The sequence below is a fragment of the Phoxinus phoxinus genome (assembly GCF_949152265.1).
Source record: "Phoxinus phoxinus genome assembly, chromosome: 1".
Lineage (NCBI taxonomy): Eukaryota > Metazoa > Chordata > Actinopteri > Cypriniformes > Leuciscidae > Phoxinus > Phoxinus phoxinus.
In genome coordinates, this window is record NC_136876.1 from 47903081 (window position 1) to 47909970 (window position 6890).

Genomic DNA, 6890 nt, shown 5'->3' on the forward strand with positions numbered 1-6890 from the left:
GCTAATGAGTGTAAATTAGAAAGTTGTCCGGCTCGAGGAGAACAATATCCATACTGATTTTTGTTACTGTAGGTAAAACTAATACCCCATTTTTGACTAAAGGTGGCGCTACTGACCCCCTCACCACGCCTGTTTCTAAAACGTTGCACGTATCTACTAGCTTAAAAATGTAATGTGTCTGTCGAGTTTCATGCAATTTCAAGCATGCTAAGAGTCTCAAAAACTTTAAAAAAGAATATTAAAGTTTGCTGCGTTGCCATGGCAACAGTATTTGTATTAGTATTTTAGTTGCACTAAAGGCACCGGGTGGCGGTGCTACCGGCTTGGGCCCTCCATCGCTGCTTGCAGCTTTAATTATATATATATATATATATATATATATATATATATATATATGCTTGGAAACATCACAGTGGAGCGGTGCTTACTGTGAACGGTACGAACTGTACAACTGACTATTTAAACAGAGCAGTGTAATTTTTTTATGTTAGGTTGACTATTTTATTATTAAATTTTATTAAGGCTATAATGAACATGCTGCGATGTCAAGATTGGAATGCTGTGTGTGTGTGTGTGTGTGTGTGTGTGTGTGTGTGTGTGTGTGTGGTGTGTGTGTGTGTGTGTGTGTGTGGCTCGATCGAATGGAGACATAAAAACATACTCCGTCATTTTGTTCACACAGGACATCATTCAAAGTGTTTCTCTATATTTGTGTACACTCGCAATAAAGCACAACATTGTGCTTTTGTTAAACTATAAACTCTTGTCAAACTGTAACCTACAACTGTCACCCAACCAAAATATCACACACACACACACACACACACACACACACACACACACACACACACACACACACACACACACACACACACACACACACACACACACACACACACACAGAATGGCAGAGAGACAGAGAGAGACACAATCCACATTCAAACCACAATATCTGACTTTCTGTTGGTTGGAGCTAATGACTGTAAATTAGAAAGTTGTTCGGCTTGATAAGATCAATATACACGCTGAGTTTTGTAACTGTAGGTAAAACTATAACTAAGTTATAACACACTTTATGCATCCTTTTTTAATCATAAATTTGTTTCCTCGCCACGGCCAAACCGTTCGAGATATCAAAAATCCCCTGGCAATTTATCATCTTCCATGTCTTGACTTCATGCTGACCGAGTTTCGTGGTCATCGGATGAATTCTCTAGGAGAAGTGTTTCAAATGCGAGAGCAAGCGTTCTCCAATCAACCCGTAATAGCCGACTTCCTGTTGGGCTGGCGTAAAACTTGACCCAGGGAAAGTTGTTCGGCCCGATTAAATCTATATGTGTACCGAGTTTCATATTAATTCATGCAAGCGTTTTTGATATATGGACAAGTGTTCGAATCCCATTCCAGGGGGCGCTGTCGAGCCCCCCTGCAACGCGCGGGTACCAGCTTCAGCCTGGCCCTGATGGCCGCGGGTTCTGACCTGTGTGCAAAATTTCAAGAGTTTTCGAGCACGTTAAGGCCCTCAAAAGTGCCAGAGATTTTGCACACAGCAGAGAAAGGGTTAAACTAAACTAGCCCCCCTCCTCACACACACACACACACACACAGAGGGGCAGAGGGAAAATGCTCCAAATAGTACACATTCAAACCAAAATATCTGACTTCCTGTTGGTCGGAGCTAATGACTGTAAATTAGAAAGTTGTTCGGATCGAAGAGAAGAATATACGTACCGAGTTTGGTTACTGTAGGTAAAACTAATACCCCATTTTTGACTAAAGGTGGCGCTACTGAGCCCCTTACCACGCCCGTTTCTGAAACTTCGCACATGTCTATTACACAATAAATGTCAAATGCATGTTGAGTTTCATGCAATTTGAAGCATGTTAAGAGCCTCAAATGCATCCAAAAAGAATATAAAAGTTTAAAGCGTTGCCATGGCGACAGTATTAAAGATATCAATAATCCTTTCACAGGTCTACATCTGTCGTGTGTTTACATTATACAGATGAAGTTTGAAGCAAATCGGGTAAAAATAAGAGGGTGATTTCAAAGCATTTCGAAAGTGACACACTTCCTGCTGCCAGTTGGTGGCGCTATAACTTTGACTCACAATAGTCACATCCATGTGATCGGCCTCTTACAGCGAACACACTGCTGAAGTTTCATCAAGATCAGTTAATGTATGAGGATGTTATAACACACTTCCTGTTTCCAATATTCGCCATAAATTCGTTTCCTCACCACGGCCAAACCGTTCGAGATATCAAAAATCCCCTCGCAATTTATCATCTTCCATGTCTTGACTTCATGCACACCGAGTTTCGTGGTGATTGGTTGAATTTTCTAGGAGGAGTATTTTAAATTCCATTGCATGTGTTTTTTAAACTACGTCAAATAGCCGACTTCCTGTTGGGTTGGGGTAAAAAGTCAGAGCATGAAGGATATATGAACCGATGAGATCTATAAGTGTACCGAGTTTCATATTATTTCATGCAAGCGTGTTTGATTTATGGACCAAGTTTTCGGACCCTGTTCCAGGGGGCGCTGTCGAGCCCCCCTGCCACGCCCGGGTACCAGCTTCAGTCCGGCTCTAATGGCCGCGGGTTCTGACCCGTGTGCAAAGTTTCAAGAGTTTTTGAGCACGTTAAGGCCCCCAAAAGTGGCAAAAACCTTGAAAAATAAATTATTATAAAGAAGAAGAAGAAGAAGAATAACAAAAAACCCTTAGAAGAACAATAGGGCTCTGCGCCCTTTCAGGGCTTGGGCCCTAATAATAATCCTTTGGAAAACAATAGGGCCTTCGCCTTTTCAAGATATCTGACTTCCTGTTGGTAGGAGCTAATGACTGTAAATGAGAAAGTTGTCCGGATCGATAAGCACAATATACAGACCGAGTTTTGTGACTGTAGGTAAAAATAACCCCCCCACTTTAGTCAAAAGTATCTTGAAAGTAACACACTTCCTGCTGCCAGTTGGTGGCGCTATAACTTTGACTCACAATAGTCACATCCATGTGATCGCCCTATTACAACAAACACACTGCTGAAGTTTCATCAAGATCAATAAATGTATGAAGACGTTATAACATATTGTGTTTTTCTTTTCTCGCCATAACTTCGTTTCCTCGCCACGGCCAAACCGTTCGAGATATCAAAAATCCGTCCGCAATTTAGCGTCCTCAATGTCTTAACTTCATGCTGACCGAGTTTGGTGGCGATAGGATAATTTTTCTTGGAGGAGTATATCAAATTCCTGGGGCATGCGTTTTCATACAACCCATAATAGCCGACTTCCTGTTGGACTGGCGTAAAACTTAGAGCACGAAAGTTGTTCGGCCCGATGATATCTAAATGTGTACCGAGTTTCATACTTATTCATGCAAGCGTGTTTGATATATGGACAAGTGTTCGAATCCCATTCCAGGGGGCGCTGTCGAGCCCCCATGCCACGCCCAGGTACCAGCTTCAGCCCGGCCCTGATGGCCGTGGGTTCTGACCTGTGTGCAAAGTTTCAAGAGTTTTTGAGCACGTCAAGGGCCCCAAAAGTGCCCGAGAAGTCGCACACAGCAGAGAAAGGGGTAACAAAGCCCCCCTCCTCTCACACACACACAGACACTGAGAGAGACTGGCAAAATACTTAGATCTTCTCCCATTCAAACCAAAATATCTGACTTCCTGTTTTTCGGGGCTAATGAGTGTAAATTAGAAAGTTGTCCGGCTCGAGGAGAACAATATCCATACTGATTTTTGTTACTGTAGGTAAAACTAATACCCCATTTTTGACTAAAGGTGGCGCTACTGACCCCCTCACCACGCCTGTTTCTAAAACGTTGCACGTATCTACTAGCTTAAAAATGTAATGTGTCTGTCGAGTTTCATGCAATTTCAAGCATGCTAAGAGTCTCAAAAACTTTAAAAAAGAATATTAAAGTTTGCTGCGTTGCCATGGCAACAGTATTTGTATTAGTATTTTAGTTGCACTAAAGGCACCGGGTGGCGGTGCTACCGGCTTGGGCCCTCCATCGCTGCTTGCAGCTTTAATTATATATATATATATATGCTTGGAAACATCACAGTGGAGCGGTGCTTACTGTGAACGGTACGAACTGTACAACTGACTATTTAAACAGAGCAGTGTAATTTTTTTATGTTAGGTTGACTATTTTATTATTAAATTTTATTAAGGCTATAATGAACATGCTGCGATGTCAAGATTGGAATGCTGTGTGTGTGTGTGTGTGTGTGTGTGTGTGTGTGTGTGTGTGGTGTGTGTGTGTGTGTGTGTGTGTGTGTGGCTCGATCGAATGGAGACATAAAAACATACTCCGTCATTTTGTTCACACAGGACATCATTCAAAGTGTTTCTCTATATTTGTGTACACTCGCAATAAAGCACAACATTGTGCTTTTGTTAAACTATAAACTCTTGTCAAACTGTAACCTACAACTGTCACCCAACCAAAATATCACACACACACACACACACACACACACACACACACACACACACACACACACACACACACACACACACAGAATGGCAGAGAGACAGAGAGAGACACAATCCACATTCAAACCACAATATCTGACTTTCTGTTGGTTGGAGCTAATGACTGTAAATTAGAAAGTTGTTCGGCTTGATAAGATCAATATACACGCTGAGTTTTGTAACTGTAGGTAAAACTATAACTAAGTTATAACACACTTTATGCATCCTTTTTTAATCATAAATTTGTTTCCTCGCCACGGCCAAACCGTTCGAGATATCAAAAATCCCCTGGCAATTTATCATCTTCCATGTCTTGACTTCATGCTGACCGAGTTTCGTGGTCATCGGATGAATTCTCTAGGAGAAGTGTTTCAAATGCGAGAGCAAGCGTTCTCCAATCAACCCGTAATAGCCGACTTCCTGTTGGGCTGGCGTAAAACTTGACCCAGGGAAAGTTGTTCGGCCCGATTAAATCTATATGTGTACCGAGTTTCATATTAATTCATGCAAGCGTTTTTGATATATGGACAAGTGTTCGAATCCCATTCCAGGGGGCGCTGTCGAGCCCCCCTGCAACGCCCGGGTACCAGCTTCAGCCTGGCCCTGATGGCCGCGGGTTCTGACCTGTGTGCAAAATTTCAAGAGTTTTCGAGCACGTTAAGGCCCTCAAAAGTGCCAGAGATTTTGCACACAGCAGAGAAAGGGTTAAACTAAACTAGCCCCCCTCCTCACACACACACACACACACACAGAGGGGCAGAGGGAAAATGCTCCAAATAGTACACATTCAAACCAAAATATCTGACTTCCTGTTGGTCGGAGCTAATGACTGTAAATTAGAAAGTTGTCCGGATCGAAGAGAAGAATATACGTACCGAGTTTGGTTACTGTAGGTAAAACTAATACCCCATTTTTGACTAAAGGTGGCGCTACTGAGCCCCTTACCACGCCCGTTTCTGAAACTTCGCACATGTCTATTACACAATAAATGTCAAATGCATGTTGAGTTTCATGCAATTTGAAGCATGTTAAGAGCCTCAAATGCATCCAAAAAGAATATAAAAGTTTAAAGCGTTGCCATGGCGACAGTATTAAAGATATCAATAATCCTTTCACAGGTCTACATCTGTCGTGTGTTTACATTATACAGATGAAGTTTGAAGCAAATCGGGTAAAAATAAGAGGGTGATTTCAAAGCATTTCGAAAGTGACACACTTCCTGCTGCCAGTTGGTGGCGCTATAACTTTGACTCACAATAGTCACATCCATGTGATCGGCCTCTTACAGCGAACACACTGCTGAAGTTTCATCAAGATCAGTTAATGTATGAGGATGTTATAACACACTTCCTGTTTCCAATATTCGCCATAAATTCGTTTCCTCACCACGGCCAAACCGTTCGAGATATCAAAAATCCCCTCGCAATTTATCATCTTCCATGTCTTGACTTCATGCACACCGAGTTTCGTGGTGATTGGTTGAATTTTCTAGGAGGAGTATTTTAAATTCCATTGCATGTGTTTTTTAAACTACGTCAAATAGCCGACTTCCTGTTGGGTTGGGGTAAAAAGTCAGAGCATGAAGGATATATGAACCGATGAGATCTATAAGTGTACCGAGTTTCATATTATTTCATGCAAGCGTGTTTGATTTATGGACCAAGTTTTCGGACCCTGTTCCAGGGGGCGCTGTCGAGCCCCCCTGCCACGCCCGGGTACCAGCTTCAGTCCGGCTCTAATGGCCGCGGGTTCTGACCCGTGTGCAAAGTTTCAAGAGTTTTTGAGCACGTTAAGGCCCCCAAAAGTGGCAAAAACCTTGAAAAATAAATTATTATAAAGAAGAAGAAGAAGAAGAAGAAGAATAACAAAAAACCCTTAGAAGAACAATAGGGCTCTGCGCCCTTTCAGGGCTTGGGCCCTAATAATAATCCTTTGGAAAACAATAGGGCCTTCGCCTTTTCAAGGCTTGGGCCCTAATAATCCGAAGGAAAACAATAGGGCCTTCGCCCTTTCAGGGCTTGAGCCCTAATAATCCTTAGAAAAACAATAGGGCCTTCGCCTTTTCAAGGCTTGGGCCCTAATAATACTAAAGAAGAAGAATCCGAAGGAAAACAATAGGGCCTTCGCCTTTTCAAGGCTTGGGCCCTAAAAAGTCCACAATAACATCAATCATCACATAAACACTGTTGCCTGAATGAACACAGACGTTCATTCAGTTTGATAGAACTAACTGTCCTCTAAAGACAGGATTGAGGAAGCCAGCGAATTCAAAAAGTCAAAATATGAAGAGCTCGTCTCAATGTGTTGGAGCAATGGCAGGAGAGCTCGGTGCGAGCCAGTTAAAGCTGGGTGTCAGAGCTTTGCTGGGAAATGAGTTCAGCAAACTCTAAAACTTCTTGGT

At 42.4% G+C, this 6890-nt stretch overlaps 1 protein-coding gene; it reads left to right on the forward strand.

Moving 5' to 3' along the window:
- LOC307003486 (NACHT, LRR and PYD domains-containing protein 3-like) overlaps positions 1-6890 on the forward strand; it is a 277559-nt gene that overhangs the window by 71251 nt on the left and 199418 nt on the right.